The sequence below is a fragment of the Lepidochelys olivacea genome (assembly GCF_965140295.1).
Source record: "Lepidochelys olivacea isolate rLepOli2 genome assembly, chromosome: 16".
Taxonomy (NCBI): Eukaryota; Metazoa; Chordata; order Testudines; family Cheloniidae; genus Lepidochelys; species Lepidochelys olivacea.
The window spans coordinates 1,592,398-1,613,125 of record NC_140426.1 but is presented as its reverse complement, the minus strand read 5'-3'; positions in this window follow the sequence as shown (position 1 = coordinate 1,613,125).

Below are 20,728 nucleotides of genomic sequence, written 5' to 3'. Positions count from 1 at the left end.
GTGGCACAGACAGCTGCAGAGCCACAGGAGCGAGCAAACAGCGCTGTAAACAGGGGAGTTTGAGTGGGAGTTCTGTTGGAGGAGAAGGTATTTGTGTGTGTGTTTGGTTTTGTATTGGTAGTATCTGTATGTGTAGAGGCTTGGAGGGGCCTTGTGCTGGGAGAGAAGCTGAGCCCTGATTATGGGGCGGGGCTTCACTGACTAGGGGTCCTACAAAGGTAGCAGCCAGTCAGGCAGCGGCTCAGGAGCTAGCAAACAGAGCTGTAAACAGGGGAGTTTGAGTGGGACTTCTTTTTGGGGAGAAGGTATTTGTGTGTGTTTGGTTTTGTATTGGTGGTATCTGTGCTGGGAGAGAAGCTGAGCCCTGATTAGGGGGCGGGGCTTCACTGACTAGGGGTCCTATGAAGGTAGCAGCCAGTCAGGCGGCGGCACAGACAGCTGCCGCGGCACAGGAGCTAGCAAACAGAGCTGTAAACAGGGGAGTTTGAGTGGGAGTTCTGTTGGAGGAGAAGGTGTTTGTGTGTGTTTGGTTTTGTATTGGTAGTATCTATGTGTAGGGGCTTTGTGCTGGGAGAGAAGCTGAGCCCTGATTAGGGGGCGGGGCTTCACTGACTAGGGGTCCTATGAAGGTAGAAGCCAGTCAGGCAGCGGCACAGACAGCTGCAGCGGCACAGGAGCTAGCAAACAGAGCTGTAAAGATGGGAGTTTGAGTGGGAGTTCTGTTGGAGGAGAAGGTATTTGTGTATGTTTGGTTTTGTATTGGTAGTATCTGTATGTGTAGGGGCTTTGTGCTGGGAGAGAAGCTGAGCCCTGATTAGGGGGCGGGGCTTCACTGACTAGGGGTCCTATCAAGGGAGCAGCCAGTCAGGCAGCGGCACAGACAGCTGCAGCAGCACAGGAGCTAGCAAACAGAGCTGTAAACAGGGGAGTTTGAGTGGGAGTTCTGTTGGAGGAGAATGTATTTGTGTGTGTTTGGTTTTGTATTGGTGGTATCTGTACGTGTAGAGGCTTGGAGGGCTTTGTGCTCGGAGAGAAGCTGAGCCCTGATTAGGGGCCGGGGCTTCACTGACTTGGGGTCCTATGAAGGTAGCAGCCAGTCAGGCAGCGGCACAGACAGCTGCAGCGGCACAGGAGCTAGCAAACAGAGCTGTAAACAGGGGAGTTTGAGTGGGAGTTCTGTTGGAGGAGAAGGTATTCGTGTGTGTTTGGTTTTGTATTGGTAGTACCTGCATGTGTAGGGTCTTTGTGCTGGGAGAGAAGCTGAGCCCTGATTAGGGGGCGGGGCTTCACTGACTAGGGGTCCTGTAAAGGGAGCAGCCAGTCAGGCAGCGGCACAGGAGCTAGCAAACAGAGCTGTAAACAGGGGAGTTTGAGTGGGAGTTCTGTTGGAGGAGAAGGTATTTGTGTGTGTGTTTGGTTTTGTATTGGTAGTATCTGTATGTGTAGGGGCTTTGTGCTGGGAGAGAAGCTGAGCCCTGATTAGGGGGCGGGGCTTCACTGACTAGGGGTCCTATAAAGGGAGCAGACAGTCAGGCAGCGGCACAGGAGCTAGCAAACAGAGCTGTAAACAGGGGAGTTTGAGTGGGAGTTCTGTTGGAGGAGAAGGTATTTGTGTGTGTTTGGTTTTGTATTGGTAGTATCCATATGTGTAGGGGCTTTGTGCTGGGAGAGAAGCTGAACCCTGATTAGCGGGCGGGGCTTCACTGACTAGGGGTCCTATAAAGGGAGCAGCCAGTCAGGCAGCGGCACAGACAGCTGCAGCGGCACAGGAGATAGCAAACAGAGCTGTAAACAGGGGAGTTTGAGTGGGAGTTGTGTTGGAGGAGAAGGTATTCGTGTGTGTTTGGTTTTGTATTGGTAGTATCTGTATGTGTAGAGGCTTGGAGGGTCTTTGTGCTGGGAGAGAAGCTGAGCCATGATTAGGGGGCGGGGCTTCACTGACTAGGGGTCCTATGAAGGTAGCAGCCAGTCAGGCAGGGGCACAGACAGCTGCAGCGGCACAGGAGCTAGCAAACAGAGCTGTAAACAGGGGAGTTCGAGTTGGAGTTCTGTTGGAGGAGAAGGTGTTTGTTTGTTTTTGGTTTTGTATTGGTAGTATCTGTATGTGTAGGGGCTTTGTCCTGGGAGAGAAGCTGAGCCCTGATTAGGGGGCCGGGCTTCACTGAGTAGGGGTCTTATGAAGGTAGCAGACAGTCAAGCAGCGGCACAGACAGCTGCAGCGGCACAGGAGCTAGCAAACAGAGTTGTAAACAGAACTCCCACTCAAACTCCCCTGTTGGAGGAGAAGTTATTTGTGTGTGTTTGGTTTTGTATTGGTAGTATCTGTATGTGTAGGGGCTTTGTGCTGGGAGAGAAGCAGAGCCCGGATTAGGGGGCGGGGCTTCACTGAGTAGGGGTCCAATAAAGGGAGCAGCCAGTCAGGCAGCGGCACAGGAGCTAGCAAACAGAGCTGTAAACAGGGGAGTTTGAGTGGGACTTCTTTTTGGGGAGAAGGTATTTGTGTGTGTTTGGTTTTGTATTGGTGGTATCTGTGCTGGGAGAGAAGCTGAGCCGTGATTAGGGGGCGGGGCTTCACTGACTAGGGGTCCTATAAAGGGAGCAGCCGTTCAGGCAGCGGCACAGAAAGCTGCAGCGGCACAGGAGCTAGCAAACAGAGCTGTAAACAGGGGAGTTTGAGTGCGAGTTCTGTTGGAGGAGAAGGTATTTGTGTGTGTTTGTGTGTTTGGTTTTGTATTGGTAGTATCTGTATGTGTAGAGGCTTTGAGGGGCTTTGTGCTGGGAGAGAAGCTGAGCCCTGATTAGGGGGCGGGGCTTCACTGACTAGGGGTCCTATAAAGGTAGCAGCCAGTCAGGCAGCCGCACAGACAGCTGCAGCGGCACAGGAGCTAGCAAACAGAGCTGTAAACAGGGGAGTTTGAGTGGGAGTTCTGTTGGAGGAGAAGGTATTTGTGTTTGTTTTTGTCTTGGTAGTACCTGCATGTGTAGGGGCTTTGTGCTGGGAGAGAAGCTGAGCCCTGATTAGGGGCCGGGGCTTCACTGACTAGGGTGCTATGAAGGTAGCAGCCAGTCAGGCAGCGGCACAGACAGCTGCAGCGGCACAGGAGCTAGCAAACAGAGCTGTAAACAGGGGAGTTTGAGTGGGAGTTCTGTTGGAGGAGAAGGTGTTTGTGTGTGTGTTTGGTTTTGTATTGGTAGTATCTATGTGTAGGGGCTTTGTGCTGGGAGAGAAGCTGAGCCCTGATTAGGGGGCGGGGCTTCACTGACTAGAGGTCCTATAAAGGTAGCAGCCAGTCAGGCAGCCGCACAGACAGCTGCAGCGGCACAGGAGCTAGCAAACAGAGCTGTAAACAGGAGAGTTTGAGTGGGAGTTCTGTTTGAGGAGAAGGTATTTGTGTGTGTTTTTGTTTGGTAGTATCTGTATGTGTAGAGGCTTGGAGGGGCTTTGTGCTGGGAGAGAAGCTGAGCTCCGATTAGGGGGCGGGGCTTCACTGACCAGGGGTCTTTTAAAGGTACCAGCCAGTCAGGCAGTGGCACAGACAGCTGCAGTGGCACAGGAGCTAGCAAACAGAGCTGTAAACAAGGGAGATTGAGTCGGAGTTCTGTTGGAGGAGAAAGTATTTGTGTTTGTGTTTGGTTTTGTATTGGTGGTATCTGTATGTGTAGAGGCTTGGAAGGGCTTTGTGCTGCGAGAGAAGCTGAGCTCTGATTAGGGGGCGGGGCTTCACTGACCAGGGGTCTTTTAAAGGTACCAGCCAGTCAGGCAGTGGCACAGACAGCTGCACCGCCACAGTGGCTAGCAAACAGAGCTGTAAACATGGGAGTTTGAGTGGGAGTTCTGTTGGAGGAGAAGGTATTTGTGTATGTTCGGTTTTGTATTGGTAGTTTCTGTATGTGTAGGGGCTTTGTGCTGGAAGACAAGCTGAGCCCTGATTAGGGGGCGGGGCTTCACTGACTAGGGGTCCTATAAAGGGAGCAGCCAGTCAGGCAGCGGCACAGGAGCTAGCAAACAGAGCTGTAAACAGGGGAGTTTGAGTGGGAGTTCTGTTGGAGCAGAAGGTATTTGTGTGTGTTTGGTTTTGTATTGGTAGTATCTGTATGTGTAGGGGCTTTGTGCTGGGAGAGAAGCTGAGCCCTGATTAGGGGGCAGGGCTTCACTGACTAGGGGTCCTATAAAGGAAGCAGACAGTCAGGCAGCGGCACAGGAGCTAGCAAACAGAGCTGTAAACAGGGGAGTTTGAGTGGGAGTTCTGTTGGAGGAGAAGGTATTTGTGTGTGTTTGATTTTGTATTGGTAGTATCCATATGTGTAGGGGCTTTGTGCTGGGAGAGAAGCTGAGCCCTGATTAGGGGGCGGGGTTCACTGACTAGGGGTCCTATAAAGGGAGCAGCCAGTCAGGCAGTGGCACAGACAGCTGCAGCGGCACAGGAGCTAGCAAACAGAGCTGTAAACAGGGGAGTTTGAGTGGGAGTTCTGTTGGAGGAGAAGGTATTCGTGTGTGTTTGGTTTTGTATTGGTAGTATCTGTATGTGTAGAGGCTTGGAGGGTCTTTGTGCTGGGAGAGAAGCTGAGCCATGATTAGGGGGCGGGGCTTCACTGACTAGGGGTCCTATGAAGGTAGCAGCCAGTCAGGCAGGGGCACAGACAGCTGAAGCAGCACAGGAGCTAGCAAACAGAGCTGTAAACAGGGGAGTTGGGGTGGGAGTTCTCTTGGAGGAGAAGGTATCTGTGTGTGTTTGGTTTTGTATTTGTAGTATCTGTATGTGTAGGGGCTTTGTGCTGGGAGAGAAGCTGAGCCCTGATTAGGGGGCGGGGTTCACTGACTAGGGGTCCTATAAAGGGAGCAGCCAGTCAGGCAGTGGCACAGACAGCTGCAGCGGCACAGGAGCTAGCAAACAGAGCTGTAAACAGGGGAGTTTGAGTGGGAGTTCTGTTGGAGGAGAAGGTATTCGTGTGTGTTTGGTTTTGTATTGGTGGTATCTGTATGTGTAGAGGCTTGTAGGGGCTTTGTACTGGGAGAGAAGCTGAGCCCTGATTAGGGGGCGGGGCTTCACTGACTAGGGGTCCTATAAAGGGAGCAGCCAGTCAGGCAGCGGCACAGGAGCTAGCAAACAGAGCTGTGAACAGGGGAGTTTGAGTGGGAGTTCTGTTGGAGGAGAAGGTATTTGTGTGTGTTTGGTGTTGTATTGTCAGTATCTGTATGTGCAGGGGCTTTGTGCTGGGAGAGAAGCTGAGCCCTGATTAGGGGGCGGGGCTTCCCTGACTAGGGGTCCTATAAAGGTAGCAGCCAGTCAGGCAGCGGCACAGGAGCTAGCAAACAGAGCTGTAAACAGGGGAGTTTGAGTGGGAGTTCTGTTGGAGGAGAAGGTAATTGTGTGTGTTTGGTTTTGCATTGGTAGTATCTGTATGTGTAGAGGCTTGGAGGGGCTTTGTGCTGGGAGAGAAGCTGAGCCCTGATTAGGGGGCGGGGCTTCACTGACTAGGGGTCCTATAAAGGTAGCAGCCAGTCAGGCAGCGGAACAGACAGCTGCAGTGGCACAGGAGCTAGCAAACAGAGCTGTGAACAGGGGAGTTTGAGTGGGAGTTCTGTTGGAGGAGAAGGTATTTGTGTGTGTTTGGTGTTGTATTGTCAGTATCTGTATGTGCAGGGGCTTTGTGCTGGGAGAGAAGCTGAGCCCTGATTAGGGGGCGGGGCTTCACTGACTAGGGGTCCTATAAAGGTAGCAGCCTGTCAGGCAGCGGCACAGACAGCTGCAGCGGCACAGGAGCTAGCAAACAGAGCTCTAAACAGGGGAGTTTGAATGGGAGTTCTGTTGGAGGAGAAGGTATTTGTGTGTGTTTGGTTTTGTATTGGTAGTATCTGTATGTGTACGGGCTTTGTGCTGGGACAGAAGCTGAGCCCTGATTAGGGGGCGGGGCCTCACTGACTAGGGGTCCTACAAAGGTAGCAGACAGTCAGGCAGCGCCACAGGAGCTAGCAAACAGAGCTGTGAACAGGGGAGTTTGAGTGGGAGTTCTGTTGGAGGAGAAGGTATTTGTGTGTGTTTTTGTATTGGTAGTATCTGTATGTGTAGAGGCTTGGAGGGGCTAGGTGCTGCGAGAGAAGCTGAGCCCTGATTAGGGGGCGGGGCTTCACTGACTAGGGGTCCTATAAAGGTAGTAGCCAGTCAGGCAGCGGCACAGACAGCTGCAGCGGCACAGGAGCTAGCAAACAGAGCTGTGAACAGGGGAGTTTGAGTGGGAGTTCTGTTGGAGGAGAAGGTATTTGTGTGTGTATTTTTGTATTGGTATCTGTATGTGTAGAGGCTTGGAGGGGCTAGGTGCTGCGAGAGAAGCTGAGCCCTGATTAGGGGGCGGGGCTTCACTGACTAGGGGTCCTATAAAGGTATCAGCCAGTCAGGCATTGGCACAGACAGCTGCAGCGGCACAGGAACTAGCAAACAGAGCTGTAAACAGGGGAGTTTGAGTGGTAGTTCTGTTGGAGGAGAAGTTATTTGTCTGTGTTTGGTTTTGTATTGTCAGTATCTGTATGTGCAGGGGCTTTGTGCTGGGAGAGAAGCTGAGCCCTGATTAGGGGGCGGGGCTTCCCTGACTAGGGGTCCTATAAAGGTAGCAGCCAGTCAGGCAGCGGCACAGGAGCTAGCAAACAGAGCTGTAAACAGGGGAGTTTGAGTGGGAGTTCTGTTGGAGGAGAAGCTATTTGTGTGTGTTTTTGTATTGGTAGTATCTGTATGTGCAGTGGCTTGGAGGGGCTAGGTGCTGCGAGAGAAGCTGAGCCCTGATTAGGGGGCGGGGCTTCACTGACTAGGGGTCCTATAAAGGTAGCAGCCTGTCAGGCAGCGGCACAGGAGCTATCAAACAGAGCTGTAAACAGGGGAGTTTGAGTGGGAGTTCTTTTGGAGGAGAAGGTATTTGTGTGTGTTTGGTTTTGTATTGGTAGTATCTGTATGTGTACGGGCTTTGTGCTGGGAGAGAAGCTGAGCCCTGATTAGGGGGCGGGGCTTCATTGACTAGGGGTCCTGTAAATGTAGCAGCCAGTCAGGCAGCGGCACAGACAGCTGCAGCGGCACAGGAGCTAGCAAACAGAGCTATAAACAGGGGAGTTTGAGTGTGAGTACTGTTGGAGGAGAAGGTATTTTTGTGTGTTTGGTTTCGTATTGGTAGTATCTGTATGTGTAGAGGCTTGTAGGTTCTCTGTGCTGGGAGAGAAGCTGAGCCCTGATTAGGGGGCGGGGCTTCCCTGACTAGGGGTCCTATAAAGGTAGCAGCCAGTCAGGCAGCGGCACAGGAGCGAGCAAAAAGAACTGTAAACTGGTTAGTTTGAGTGGGAGTTCTGTTGGAGAAGGTATTTGTGTGTGTTTGGTTTTGTTTTGGTAGTATCTGTATGTGTAGGGGCTTTGTGCTGGGAGAGAATCTGAGCCCTGATTAGAGGGCGGGCCTTCACTGACTAGGGGTCCTATAAAGGGAGCAGCCAGTCAGGCAGTAGCACAGACAGCTGCAGCGGCACAGGAGCTAGCAAACAGAGCTGTAAACAGGGGAGTTTGAGTGGGAGTTCTGTTGGAGGAGAAGGTATTTGTGTGTGTTTGGTTTTGTTTTGGTAGTATCTGTATGTGTAGGGGCTTTGTGCTGGGAGAGAAGCTGAGCCCTGATTAGGGGGCAGGGCTTCACTGACTAGGGGTCCTATAAAGGGAGCAGCCAGTCAGGCAGCGGCACAGGAGCTAGCAAACAGAGCTGTAAACAGGGGAGTTTGAGTGGGAGTTCTGTTGGAGGAGAAGGTATTCGTGTGTGTTTGGTTTTGTATTGGCAGTATCTGTATGTGTAGAGGCTTGGAGGGTCTTTGTGCTGGGAGAGAAGCTGAGCCATGATTAGGGGCGGGGCTTCACTGACTAGGGGTCCTATGAAGGTAGCAGCCACTCAGGCAGCGGCACAGACAGCTGCAGCGGCACAGGACCTAGCAAACAGAGCTGTAACCAGGGGAGTTTGAGTGGGAGTTCTGTTGGAGGAGAATGTATTTGTGTGTGTGTGGTTTTGTATTGGTGGTATCTGTATGTTTAGAGGCTTTGTGCTGGGAGAGAAGCTGAGCCCTGATTAGGGGGCGGGGCTTCACTGACTAGGGGTCCTATAAAGGGAGCAGCCAGTCAGGCAGCGGCACAGACAGCTGCAGCAGCACAGGAGCTAGCAAACAGAGCTGTAAACAGGGGAGTTTGAGTGGGAGTTCTGTTGGAGGAGAAGGTATTCGTGTGTGTTTGGTTTTGTATTGGTAGTATCTATGTGTAGGGGCTTTGTGCTGGGAGAGAAGCTGAGCCCTGATTAGGGGGCGGGGCTTCACTGACTAGGGGTCTTTTAAAGGTACCAGCCAGTCACACAGTGGCACAGACAGCTGCAGAGCCACAGGAGCGAGCAAACAGCGCTGTAAACAGGGGAGTTTGAGTGGGAGTTCTGTTGGAGGAGAAGGTATTTGTGTGTGTTTGGTTTTGTATTGGTGGTATCTGTATGTTTAGAGGCTTTGTGCTGGGAGAGAAGCTGAGCCCTGATTAGGGGCCGGGGCTTCACTGACTAGGGGTCCTATGAAGGTAGCAGCCAGTCAGGCAGCGGCACAGACAGCTGCAGCGGCACAGGAGCTAGCAAACAGAGCTGTAAACAGGGGAGTTTGAGTGGGAGTTCTGTTGGAGGAGAAGGTATTCGTGTGTGTTTGGTTTTGTATTGGTAGTATCTATGTGTAGGGGCTTTGTGCTGGGAGAGAAGCTGAGCCCTGATTAGGGGGCGGGGCTTCACTGACTAGGGGTCCTACAAAGTTAGCAGCCAGTCAGGCAGCGGCGCAGGAGCTAGCAAACAGAGCTGTAAACAGTGGAGTTTGAGTGGGACTTCTTTTTGGGGAGAAGGTATTTGTGTGTGTTTGTTTTTGTATTGGTGGTATCTGTGCTGCGAGAGAAGCTGAGCCCTGATCAGGGGGCGGGGCTTCACTGACTAGGGGTCCTATGAAGGTAGCAGCCAGTCAGGCGGCCGCACAGACAGCTGCAGCGGCACAGGAGCTAGCAAACAGAGCTGTAAAAAGGGGAGTTTGAGTGGGAATTCTGTTGGAGGAGAGGTATTTGTGTGTGTTTGGTTTTGTATTGTGGTATCTGTATGTGTAGAGGCTTGGAAGGGCTTTGTGCTGGGAGAGAAGCTGAGCCCTGATTAGGGGCTGGGGCTTCACTGACTAGGGGTCCTATGAAGGTAGCAGCCAGTCAGGCTGCGGCACAGACAGCTGCAGCGGCACAGGAGCTAGCAAACAGAGCTGTAAACAGGGGAGTTTGAGTGGGAGTTCTGTTGGAGGAGAAGGTATTCGTGTGTGTTTGGTTTTGTATTGGTAGTATCTATGTGTAGGGTCTTTGTGCTGGGAGAGAAGCTGAGCCCTGATTAGGGGGCGGGGCTTCACTGACTAGGGGTCTTTTAAAGGTACCAGCCAGTCACACAGTGGCACAGACAGCTGCAGAGCCACAGGAGCGAGCAAACAGCGCTGTAAACAGGGGAGTTTGAGTGGGAGTTCTGTTGGAGGAGAAGATATTTGTGTGTGTGTGGTTTTGTATTGGTGGTATCTGTATGTTTAGAGGCTTTGTGCTGGGAGAGAAGCTGAGCCCTGATTAGGGGGCGGGGCTTCACTGACTAGGGGTCCTATAAAGGGAGCAGCCAGTCAGGCAGCGGCACAGACAGCTGCAGCAGCACAGGAGCTAGCAAACAGAGCTGTAAACAGGGGAGTTTGAGTGGGAGTTCTGTTGGAGGAGAAGGTATTCGTGTGTGTTTGGTTTTGTATTGGTAGTATCTATGTGTAGGGGCTTTGTGCTGGGAGAGAAGCTGAGCCCTGATTAGGGGGCGGGGCTTCACTGACTAGGGGTCTTTTAAAGGTACCAGCCAGTCACACAGTGGCACAGACAGCTGCAGAGCCACAGGAGCGAGCAAACAGCGCTGTAAACAGGGGAGTTTGAGTTGGAGTTCTGTTGGAGGAGAAGTTATTTGTGTGTGTTTGGTTTTGTATTGGTAATATCTGTATGTGTAGGGGCTTTGTGCTGGGAGAGAAGCTGAGCCCTGATTAGGGGGCGGGGCTTCACTGACTAGGGGTCCTACAAAGGTAGCAGCCAGTCAGGCAGCGGCTCAGGAGCTAGCAAACCGAGCTGTAAACAGGGGAGTTTGAGTGGGACTTCTTTTTGGGGAGAAGGTATTTGTGTGTGTTTGGTTTTGTATTGGTGGTATCTGTGCTGGGAGAGAAGCTGAGCCCTGATTAGGGGGCGGGGCTTCACTGACTAGGGGTCCTATGAAGGTAGTAGCCAGTCAGGCGGCGGCACAGACAGCTGCAGCGGCACAGGAGCTAGCAAACAGAGCTGTAAACAGGGGAGTTTGAGTGGGAGTTCTGTTGGAGGAGAAGGTATTTGTGTGTGTGTTTGGTTTTGTATTGGTAGTATCTGTATGTGTAGAGGCTTGGAGGGGCCTTGTGCTGGGAGAGAAGCTGAGCCCTGATTAGGGGGCGGGGCTTCACTGACTAGGAGTCCTATGAAGGTAGCAGCCAGTCAGGCAGTGGCACAGACAGCTGCAGCGGCACAGGAGCTAGCAAACTGAGCTGTAAACAGAACTCCCACTCAAACTCCCCTGTTGGAGGAGAAGTTATTTGTGTGTGTTTGGTTTTGTATTGGTAGTATCTGTACGTGTAGGGGCTTTGTGCTGGGAGAGAAGCTGAGCCCTGATTACGGGGCGGGGCTTCACTGACTAGGGGTCCGAAAATGGAGCAGCCAGTCAGGCAGCGGCGCAGGAGCTAGCAAACAGAGCTGTAAACAGGGGAGTTTGAGTGGGACTTCTTTTTGGGGAGAAGGTATTTGTGTGTGTTTGGTTTTGTATTGGTGGTATCTGTGCTGGGAGAGAAGCTGAGCCCTGATTAGGGGGCGGGGCTTCACTGACTAGGGGTCCTATGAAGGTAGCAGCCAGTCAGGCGGCGGCACAGACAGCTGCAGCGGCACAGGAGCTAGCAAACAGAGCTGTAAACAGGGGAGTTTGAGTGGGAGTTCTGTTGGAGGAGAAGATATTTGTGTGTGTGTGGTTTTGTATTGGTGGTATCTGTATGTTTAGAGGCTTTGTGCTGGGAGAGAAGCTGAGCCCTGATTAGGGGGCGGGGCTTCACTGACTAGGGGTCCTATAAAGGGAGCAGCCAGTCAGGCAGCGGCACAGACAGCTGCAGCAGCACAGGAGCTAGCAAACAGAGCTGTAAACAGGGGAGTTTGAGTGGGAGTTCTGTTGGAGGAGAAGGTATTCGTGTGTGTTTGGTTTTGTATTGGTAGTATCTATGTGTAGGGGCTTTGTGCTGGGAGAGAAGCTGAGCCCTGATTAGGGGGCGGGGCTTCACTGACTAGGGGTCTTTTAAAGGTACCAGCCAGTCACACAGTGGCACAGACAGCTGCAGAGCCACAGGAGCGAGCAAACAGCGCTGTAAACAGGGGAGTTTGAGTGGGAGTTCTGTTGGAGGAGAAGGTATTTGTGTGTGTGTTTGGTTTTGTATTGGTAGTATCTGTATGTGTAGAGGCTTGGAGGGGCCTTGTGCTGGGAGAGAAGCTGAGCCCTGATTATGGGGCGGGGCTTCACTGACTAGGGGTCCTACAAAGGTAGCAGCCAGTCAGGCAGCGGCTCAGGAGCTAGCAAACAGAGCTGTAAACAGGGGAGTTTGAGTGGGACTTCTTTTTGGGGAGAAGGTATTTGTGTGTGTTTGGTTTTGTATTGGTGGTATCTGTGCTGGGAGAGAAGCTGAGCCCTGATTAGGGGGCGGGGCTTCACTGACTAGGGGTCCTATGAAGGTAGCAGCCAGTCAGGCGGCGGCACAGACAGCTGCCGCGGCACAGGAGCTAGCAAACAGAGCTGTAAACAGGGGAGTTTGAGTGGGAGTTCTGTTGGAGGAGAAGGTGTTTGTGTGTGTTTGGTTTTGTATTGGTAGTATCTGTATGTGTAGGGGCTTTGTGCTGGGAGAGAAGCTGAGCCCTGATTAGGGGGCGGGGCTTCACTGACTAGGGGTCCTATGAAGGTAGAAGCCAGTCAGGCAGCGGCACAGACAGCTGCAGCGGCACAGGAGCTAGCAAACAGAGCTGTAAAGATGGGAGTTTGAGTGGGAGTTCTGTTGGAGGAGAAGGTATTTGTGTATGTTTGGTTTTGTATTGGTAGTATCTGTATGTGTAGGGGCTTTGTGCTGGGAGAGAAGCTGAGCCCTGATTAGGGGGCGGGGCTTCACTGACTAGGGGTCCTATCAAGGGAGCAGCCAGTCAGGCAGCGGCACAGACAGCTGCAGCAGCACAGGAGCTAGCAAACAGAGCTGTAAACAGGGGAGTTTGAGTGGGAGTTCTGTTGGAGGAGAATGTATTTGTGTGTGTTTGGTTTTGTATTGGTGGTATCTGTACGTGTAGAGGCTTGGAGGGCTTTGTGCTCGGAGAGAAGCTGAGCCCTGATTAGGGGCCGGGGCTTCACTGACTTGGGGTCCTATGAAGGTAGCAGCCAGTCAGGCAGCGGCACAGACAGCTGCAGCGGCACAGGAGCTAGCAAACAGAGCTGTAAACAGGGGAGTTTGAGTGGGAGTTCTGTTGGAGGAGAAGGTATTCGTGTGTGTTTGGTTTTGTATTGGTAGTACCTGCATGTGTAGGGTCTTTGTGCTGGGAGAGAAGCTGAGCCCTGATTAGGGGGCGGGGCTTCACTGACTAGGGGTCCTGTAAAGGGAGCAGCCAGTCAGGCAGCGGCACAGGAGCTAGCAAACAGAGCTGTAAACAGGGGAGTTTGAGTGGGAGTTCTGTTGGAGGAGAAGGTATTTGTGTGTGTGTTTGGTTTTGTATTGGTAGTATCTGTATGTGTAGGGGCTTTGTGCTGGGAGAGAAGCTGAGCCCTGATTAGGGGGCGGGGCTTCACTGACTAGGGGTCCTATAAAGGGAGCAGACAGTCAGGCAGCGGCACAGGAGCTAGCAAACAGAGCTGTAAACAGGGGAGTTTGAGTGGGAGTTCTGTTGGAGGAGAAGGTATTTGTGTGTGTTTGGTTTTGTATTGGTAGTATCCATATGTGTAGGGGCTTTGTGCTGGGAGAGAAGCTGAACCCTGATTAGCGGGCGGGGCTTCACTGACTAGGGGTCCTATAAAGGGAGCAGCCAGTCAGGCAGCGGCACAGACAGCTGCAGCGGCACAGGAGATAGCAAACAGAGCTGTAAACAGGGGAGTTTGAGTGGGAGTTGTGTTGGAGGAGAAGGTATTCGTGTGTGTTTGGTTTTGTATTGGTAGTATCTGTATGTGTAGAGGCTTGGAGGGTCTTTGTGCTGGGAGAGAAGCTGAGCCATGATTAGGGGGCGGGGCTTCACTGACTAGGGGTCCTATGAAGGTAGCAGCCAGTCAGGCAGGGGCACAGACAGCTGCAGCGGCACAGGAGCTAGCAAACAGAGCTGTAAACAGGGGAGTTCGAGTTGGAGTTCTGTTGGAGGAGAAGGTGTTTGTTTGTTTTTGGTTTTGTATTGGTAGTATCTGTATGTGTAGGGGCTTTGTGCTGGGAGAGAAGCTGAGCCCTGATTAGGGGGCCGGGCTTCACTGAGTAGGGGTCTTATGAAGGTAGCAGACAGTCAAGCAGCGGCACAGACAGCTGCAGCGGCACAGGAGCTAGCAAACAGAGTTGTAAACAGAACTCCCACTCAAACTCCCCTGTTGGAGGAGAAGTTATTTGTGTGTGTTTGGTTTTGTATTGGTAGTATCTGTATGTGTAGGGGCTTTGTGCTGGGAGAGAAGCAGAGCCCGGATTAGGGGGCGGGGCTTCACTGAGTAGGGGTCCAATAAAGGGAGCAGCCAGTCAGGCAGCGGCACAGGAGCTAGCAAACAGAGCTGTAAACAGGGGAGTTTGAGTGGGACTTCTTTTTGGGGAGAAGGTATTTGTGTGTGTTTGGTTTTGTATTGGTGGTATCTGTGCTGGGAGAGAAGCTGAGCCGTGATTAGGGGGCGGGGCTTCACTGACTAGGGGTCCTATAAAGGGAGCAGCCGTTCAGGCAGCGGCACAGAAAGCTGCAGCGGCACAGGAGCTAGCAAACAGAGCTGTAAACAGGGGAGTTTGAGTGCGAGTTCTGTTGGAGGAGAAGGTATTTGTGTGTGTTTGTGTGTTTGGTTTTGTATTGGTAGTATCTGTATGTGTAGAGGCTTTGAGGGGCTTTGTGCTGGGAGAGAAGCTGAGCCCTGATTAGGGGGCGGGGCTTCACTGACTAGGGGTCCTATAAAGGTAGCAGCCAGTCAGGCAGCCGCACAGACAGCTGCAGCGGCACAGGAGCTAGCAAACAGAGCTGTAAACAGGGGAGTTTGAGTGGGAGTTCTGTTGGAGGAGAAGGTATTTGTGTTTGTTTTTGTCTTGGTAGTACCTGCATGTGTAGGGGCTTTGTGCTGGGAGAGAAGCTGAGCCCTGATTAGGGGCCGGGGCTTCACTGACTAGGGTGCTATGAAGGTAGCAGCCAGTCAGGCAGCGGCACAGACAGCTGCAGCGGCACAGGAGCTAGCAAACAGAGCTGTAAACAGGGGAGTTTGAGTGGGAGTTCTGTTGGAGGAGAAGGTGTTTGTGTGTGTGTTTGGTTTTGTATTGGTAGTATCTATGTGTAGGGGCTTTGTGCTGGGAGAGAAGCTGAGCCCTGATTAGGGGGCGGGGCTTCACTGACTAGAGGTCCTATAAAGGTAGCAGCCAGTCAGGCAGCCGCACAGACAGCTGCAGCGGCACAGGAGCTAGCAAACAGAGCTGTAAACAGGAGAGTTTGAGTGGGAGTTCTGTTTGAGGAGAAGGTATTTGTGTGTGTTTTTGTTTGGTAGTATCTGTATGTGTAGAGGCTTGGAGGGGCTTTGTGCTGGGAGAGAAGCTGAGCTCCGATTAGGGGGCGGGGCTTCACTGACCAGGGGTCTTTTAAAGGTACCAGCCAGTCAGGCAGTGGCACAGACAGCTGCAGTGGCACAGGAGCTAGCAAACAGAGCTGTAAACAAGGGAGATTGAGTCGGAGTTCTGTTGGAGGAGAAAGTATTTGTGTTTGTGTTTGGTTTTGTATTGGTGGTATCTGTATGTGTAGAGGCTTGGAAGGGCTTTGTGCTGCGAGAGAAGCTGAGCTCTGATTAGGGGGCGGGGCTTCACTGACCAGGGGTCTTTTAAAGGTACCAGCCAGTCAGGCAGTGGCACAGACAGCTGCACCGCCACAGTGGCTAGCAAACAGAGCTGTAAACATGGGAGTTTGAGTGGGAGTTCTGTTGGAGGAGAAGGTATTTGTGTATGTTCGGTTTTGTATTGGTAGTTTCTGTATGTGTAGGGGCTTTGTGCTGGGAGACAAGCTGAGCCCTGATTAGGGGGCGGGGCTTCACTGACTAGGGGTCCTATAAAGGGAGCAGCCAGTCAGGCAGCGGCACAGGAGCTAGCAAACAGAGCTGTAAACAGGGGAGTTTGAGTGGGAGTTCTGTTGGAGCAGAAGGTATTTGTGTGTGTTTGGTTTTGTATTGGTAGTATCTGTATGTGTAGGGGCTTTGTGCTGGGAGAGAAGCTGAGCCCTGATTAGGGGGCAGGGCTTCACTGACTAGGGGTCCTATAAAGGAAGCAGACAGCCAGGCAGCGGCACAGGAGCTAGCAAACAGAGCTGTAAACAGGGGAGTTTGAGTGGGAGTTCTGTTGGAGGAGAAGGTATTTGTGTGTGTTTGATTTTGTATTGGTAGTATCCATATGTGTAGGGGCTTTGTGCTGGGAGAGAAGCTGAGCCCTGATTAGGGGGCGGGGTTCACTGACTAGGGGTCCTATAAAGGGAGCAGCCAGTCAGGCAGTGGCACAGACAGCTGCAGCGGCACAGGAGCTAGCAAACAGAGCTGTAAACAGGGGAGTTTGAGTGGGAGTTCTGTTGGAGGAGAAGGTATTCGTGTGTGTTTGGTTTTGTATTGGTAGTATCTGTATGTGTAGAGGCTTGGAGGGTCTTTGTGCTGGGAGAGAAGCTGAGCCATGATTAGGGGGCGGGGCTTCACTGACTAGGGGTCCTATGAAGGTAGCAGCCAGTCAGGCAGGGGCACAGACAGCTGAAGCAGCACAGGAGCTAGCAAACAGAGCTGTAAACAGGGGAGTTGGGGTGGGAGTTCTCTTGGAGGAGAAGGTATCTGTGTGTGTTTGGTTTTGTATTTGTAGTATCTGTATGTGTAGGGGCTTTGTGCTGGGAGAGAAGGTGAGCCCTGATTAGGGGGCGGGGCTTCACTGACTAGGAGTCCTATAAAGGGAGCAGCCAGTCAGGCAGTGGCACAGGAGCTAGCAAACAGAGCTGTAAACAGGGGACTTTGAGTGGGAGTTCTGTTGGAGGAGAAGGTATTTGTGTGTTTTTGGTTTTGTATTGGTGGTATCTGTATGTGTAGAGGCTTGTAGGGGCTTTGTACTGGGAGAGAAGCTGAGCCCTGATTAGGGGGCGGGGCTTCACTGACTAGGGGTCCTATAAAGGGAGCAGCCAGTCAGGCAGCGGCACAGGAGCTAGCAAACAGAGCTGTGAACAGGGGAGTTTGAGTGGGAGTTCTGTTGGAGGAGAAGGTATTTGTGTGTGTTTGGTGTTGTATTGTCAGTATCTGTATGTGCAGGGGCTTTGTGCTGGGAGAGAAGCTGAGCCCTGATTAGGGGGCGGGGCTTCCCTGACTAGGGGTCCTATAAAGGTAGCAGCCAGTCAGGCAGCGGCACAGGAGCTAGCAAACAGAGCTGTAAACAGGGGAGTTTGAGTGGGAGTTCTGTTGGAGGAGAAGGTAATTGTGTGTGTTTGGTTTTGCATTGGTAGTATCTGTATGTGTAGAGGCTTGGAGGGGCTTTGTGCTGGGAGAGAAGCTGAGCCCTGATTAGGGGGCGGGGCTTCACTGACTAGGGGTCCTATAAAGGTAGCAGCCAGTCAGGCAGCGGAACAGACAGCTGCAGTGGCACAGGAGCTAGCAAACAGAGCTGTGAACAGGGGAGTTTGAGTGGGAGTTCTGTTGGAGGAGAAGGTATTTGTGTGTGTTTGGTGTTGTATTGTCAGTATCTGTATGTGCAGGGGCTTTGTGCTTGGAGAGAAGCTGAACCCTGATTAGGGGGCGGGGCTTCACTGACTAGGGGTCCTATAAAGGTAGCAGCCTGTCAGGCAGCGGCACAGACAGCTGCAGCGGCACAGGAGCTAGCAAACAGAGCTCTAAACAGGGGAGTTTGAATGGGAGTTCTGTTGGAGGAGAAGGTATTTGTGTGTGTTTGGTTTTGTATTGGTAGTATCTGTATGTGTACGGGCTTTGTGCTGGGACAGAAGCTGAGCCCTGATTAGGGGGCGGGGCCTCACTGACTAGGGGTCCTACAAAGGTAGCAGACAGTCAGGCAGCGCCACAGGAGCTAGCAAACAGAGCTGTGAACAGGGGAGTTTGAGTGGGAGTTCTGTTGGAGGAGAAGGTATTTGTGTGTGTTTTTGTATTGGTAGTATCTGTATGTGTAGAGGCTTGGAGGGGCTAGGTGCTGCGAGAGAAGCTGAGCCCTGATTAGGGGGCGGGGCTTCACTGACTAGGGGTCCTATAAAGGTAGTAGCCAGTCAGGCAGCGGCACAGACAGCTGCAGCGGCACAGGAGCTAGCAAACAGAGCTGTGAACAGGGGAGTTTGAGTGGGAGTTCTGTTGGAGGAGAAGGTATTTGTGTGTGTTTTTGTATTGGTATCTGTATGTGTAGAGGCTTGGAGGGGCTAGGTGCTGCGAGAGAAGCTGAGCCCTGATTAGGGGGCGGGGCTTCACTGACTAGGGGTCCTATAAAGGTATCAGCCAGTCAGGCATTGGCACAGACAGCTGCAGCGGCACAGGAACTAGCAAACAGAGCTGTAAACAGGGGAGTTTGAGTGGTAGTTCTGTTGGAGGAGAAGTTATTTGTCTGTGTTTGGTTTTGTATTGTCAGTATCTGTATGTGCAGGGGCTTTGTGCTGGGAGAGAAGCTGAGCCCTGATTAGGGGGCGGGGCTTCCCTGACTAGGGGTCCTATAAAGGTAGCAGCCAGTCAGGCAGCGGCACAGGAGCTAGCAAACAGAGCTGTAAACAGGGGAGTTTGAGTGGGAGTTCTGTTGGAGGAGAAGCTATTTGTGTGTGTTTTTGTATTGGTAGTATCTGTATGTGCAGTGGCTTGGAGGGGCTAGGTGCTGCGAGAGAAGCTGAGCCCTGATTAGGGGGCGGGGCTTCACTGACTAGGGGTCCTATAAAGGTAGCAGCCTGTCAGGCAGCGGCACAGGAGCTATCAAACAGAGCTGTAAACAGGGGAGTTTGAGTGGGAGTTCTGTTGGAGGAGATGGTATTTGTGTGTGTTTGGTTTTGTATTGGTAGTATCTGTATGTGTAGGGGTTTGGCGGGGCTTTGTGCTTGGAGAGAAGCTGAGCCCTGATTAGGGGGCGGGGCTTTACTGACTAGGGGTCCTATAAAGGTAGCAGCCAGTCAGGCAGCGGAACAGACAGCTGCAGTTGCACAGGAGCTAGCAAACAGAGCTGTGAACAGGGGAGTTTGAGTGGGAGTTCTTTTGGAGGAGAAGGTATTTGTGTGTGTTTGGTTTTGCATTGGTAGTATCTGTATGTGTAGAGGCTTGGAGGGGCTTTGTGCTGGGAGAGAAGCTGAGCCCTGATTAGGGGGCGGGGCTTCACTGACTAGGGGTCCTATAAAGGTAGCAGCCAGTCAGGCAGCGGCACAGGAGCTAGGAAACAGAGCTGTGAACAGGGGAGTTTGAGTGGGAGTTCTGTTGGAGGAGAAGGTATTTGTGTGTGTTTGGTTTTGCATTGGTAGTATCTGTATGTGTAGAGGCTTGGAGGGGCTTTGTGCTGGGAGAGAAGCTGAGCCCTGATTAGGGGGCGGGGCTTCACTGACTAGGGGTCCTATAAAGGTAGCAGCCAGTCAGGCAGCGGAACAGACAGCTGCAGTGGCACAGGAGCTAGCAAACAGAGCTGTGAACAGAGGAGTTTGAGTGGGAGTTCTGTTGGAGGAGAAGGTATTTGTGTGTGTTTGGTGTTGTATTGTCAGTATCTGTATGTGTAGGGGTTTGGCGGGGCTTTGTGCTTGGAGAGAAGCTGAGCCCTGATTAGGGGGCGGGGCTTCACTGACTAGGGGTCCTATAAAGGTAGCAGCCAGTCAGGCAGCGGCACAGGAGCTAGCAAACAGAGCTGTGAACAGGGGAGTTTGAGTGGGAGTTCTGTTGGAGGAGAAGCTATTTGTGTGTGTTTTTGTATTGGTAGTATCTGTATGTGTAGAGGCTTGGAGGGCTAGGTGCTGCGAGAGAAGCTGAGCCCTGATTAGGGGGCGGGGCTTCACTGACTAGGGGTCCTATAAAGGTAGCAGCCAGTCAGGCAGCGGCACAGGAGCTAGCAAACAGAGCTGTAAACAGGGGAGTTTGAGTGGGAGTTCTGTTGGAGGAGATGGTATTTGTGTGTGTTTGGTTTTGTATTGGTAGTATCTGTATGTGTAGGGGTTTGGCGGGGCTTTGTGCTTGGAGAGAAGCTGAGCCCTGATTAGGGGGCGGGGCTTAACTGACTAGGGGTCCTATAAAGGTAGCAGCCAGTCAGGCAGCGGAACAGACAGCTGCAGTGGCACAGGAGCTAGCAAACAGAGCTGTGAACAGAGGAGTTTGAGTGGGAGTTCTGTTGGAGGAGAAGGTATTTGTGTGTGTTTTTGTATTGGTATTATCTGTATGTGTAGAGGCTTGGAGGGGCTAGGTGCTGCGAGAGAAGCTGAGCCCTGATTAGGGGGCGGGGCTTCACTGACTAGGGGTCCTATAAAGGTAGCAGCCAGTCAGGCATTGGCACAGACAGCTGCAGCGTCACAGGAGCTAGCAAACAGAGCTGTAAACAGGGGAGTTTGAGTGGGAGTTCTGTTGGAGGAAAAGGTATTTGTGTGTGTTTGGTTTTGTATTGTCAGTATCTGTATGTGCAGGGGTTTGTGCTGGGAGAGAAGCTGAGCCCTGATTAGGGGGCGGGGCTTCCCTGACTAGGGGTCCTATAAAGGTAGCAGCCAGTCAGGCAGCGGCACAGGAGCTAGCAAACAGAGCTGTAAACAGGGTAGTTTGAGTGGGAGTTCTGTTGGAGGAGAAGGTATTTATGTGTGTTTTTGTATTGGTATTATCTGTACGTGTAGAGGCTTGGAGGGGCTTTGTGCTGGGAGAGAAGCTGAGCACTGATTAGGGGGCCGGGCTTCAATGACTAGGGGTCCTATAAAGGTAGCAGCCAGTCAGGCAGCGGCACAGGAGCTAGCAAACAGAGCTGTGAACAGGGGAGTTTGAGTGGGAGTTCTGTTGGAGGAGAAGCTATTTGTGTGTGTTTTTGTATTGGTAGTATCTGTATGTGTAGAGGCTTGGAGGGGCTTTGTGCTGGGAGAGAAGCTGAGCCCTGATTAGGGGGCGGGGCTTCACTGACTAGGGGTCCTATAAAGGTAGCAGCCAGTCAGGCAGCGGAACAGAGAGCTGCAGTGGCACAGGAGCTAGCAAACAGAGCTGTGAACAGGGGAGTTTGAGTGGGAGTTCTGTTGGAGGAGAAGGTATTTGTGTGTGTTTGGTTTTGCATTGGTAGTATCTGTATGTGTAGAGGCTTGGAGGGGCTTTGTGCTGGGAGAGAAGCTGAGCCCTGATTAGGGGGCGGGGCTTCACTGACTAGGGGTCCTATAAAGGTAGCAACCAGTCAGGCAGCGGAACAGACAGCTGCAGTGGCACAGGAGCTAGCAAACAGAGCTGTGAACAGGGGAGTTTGAGT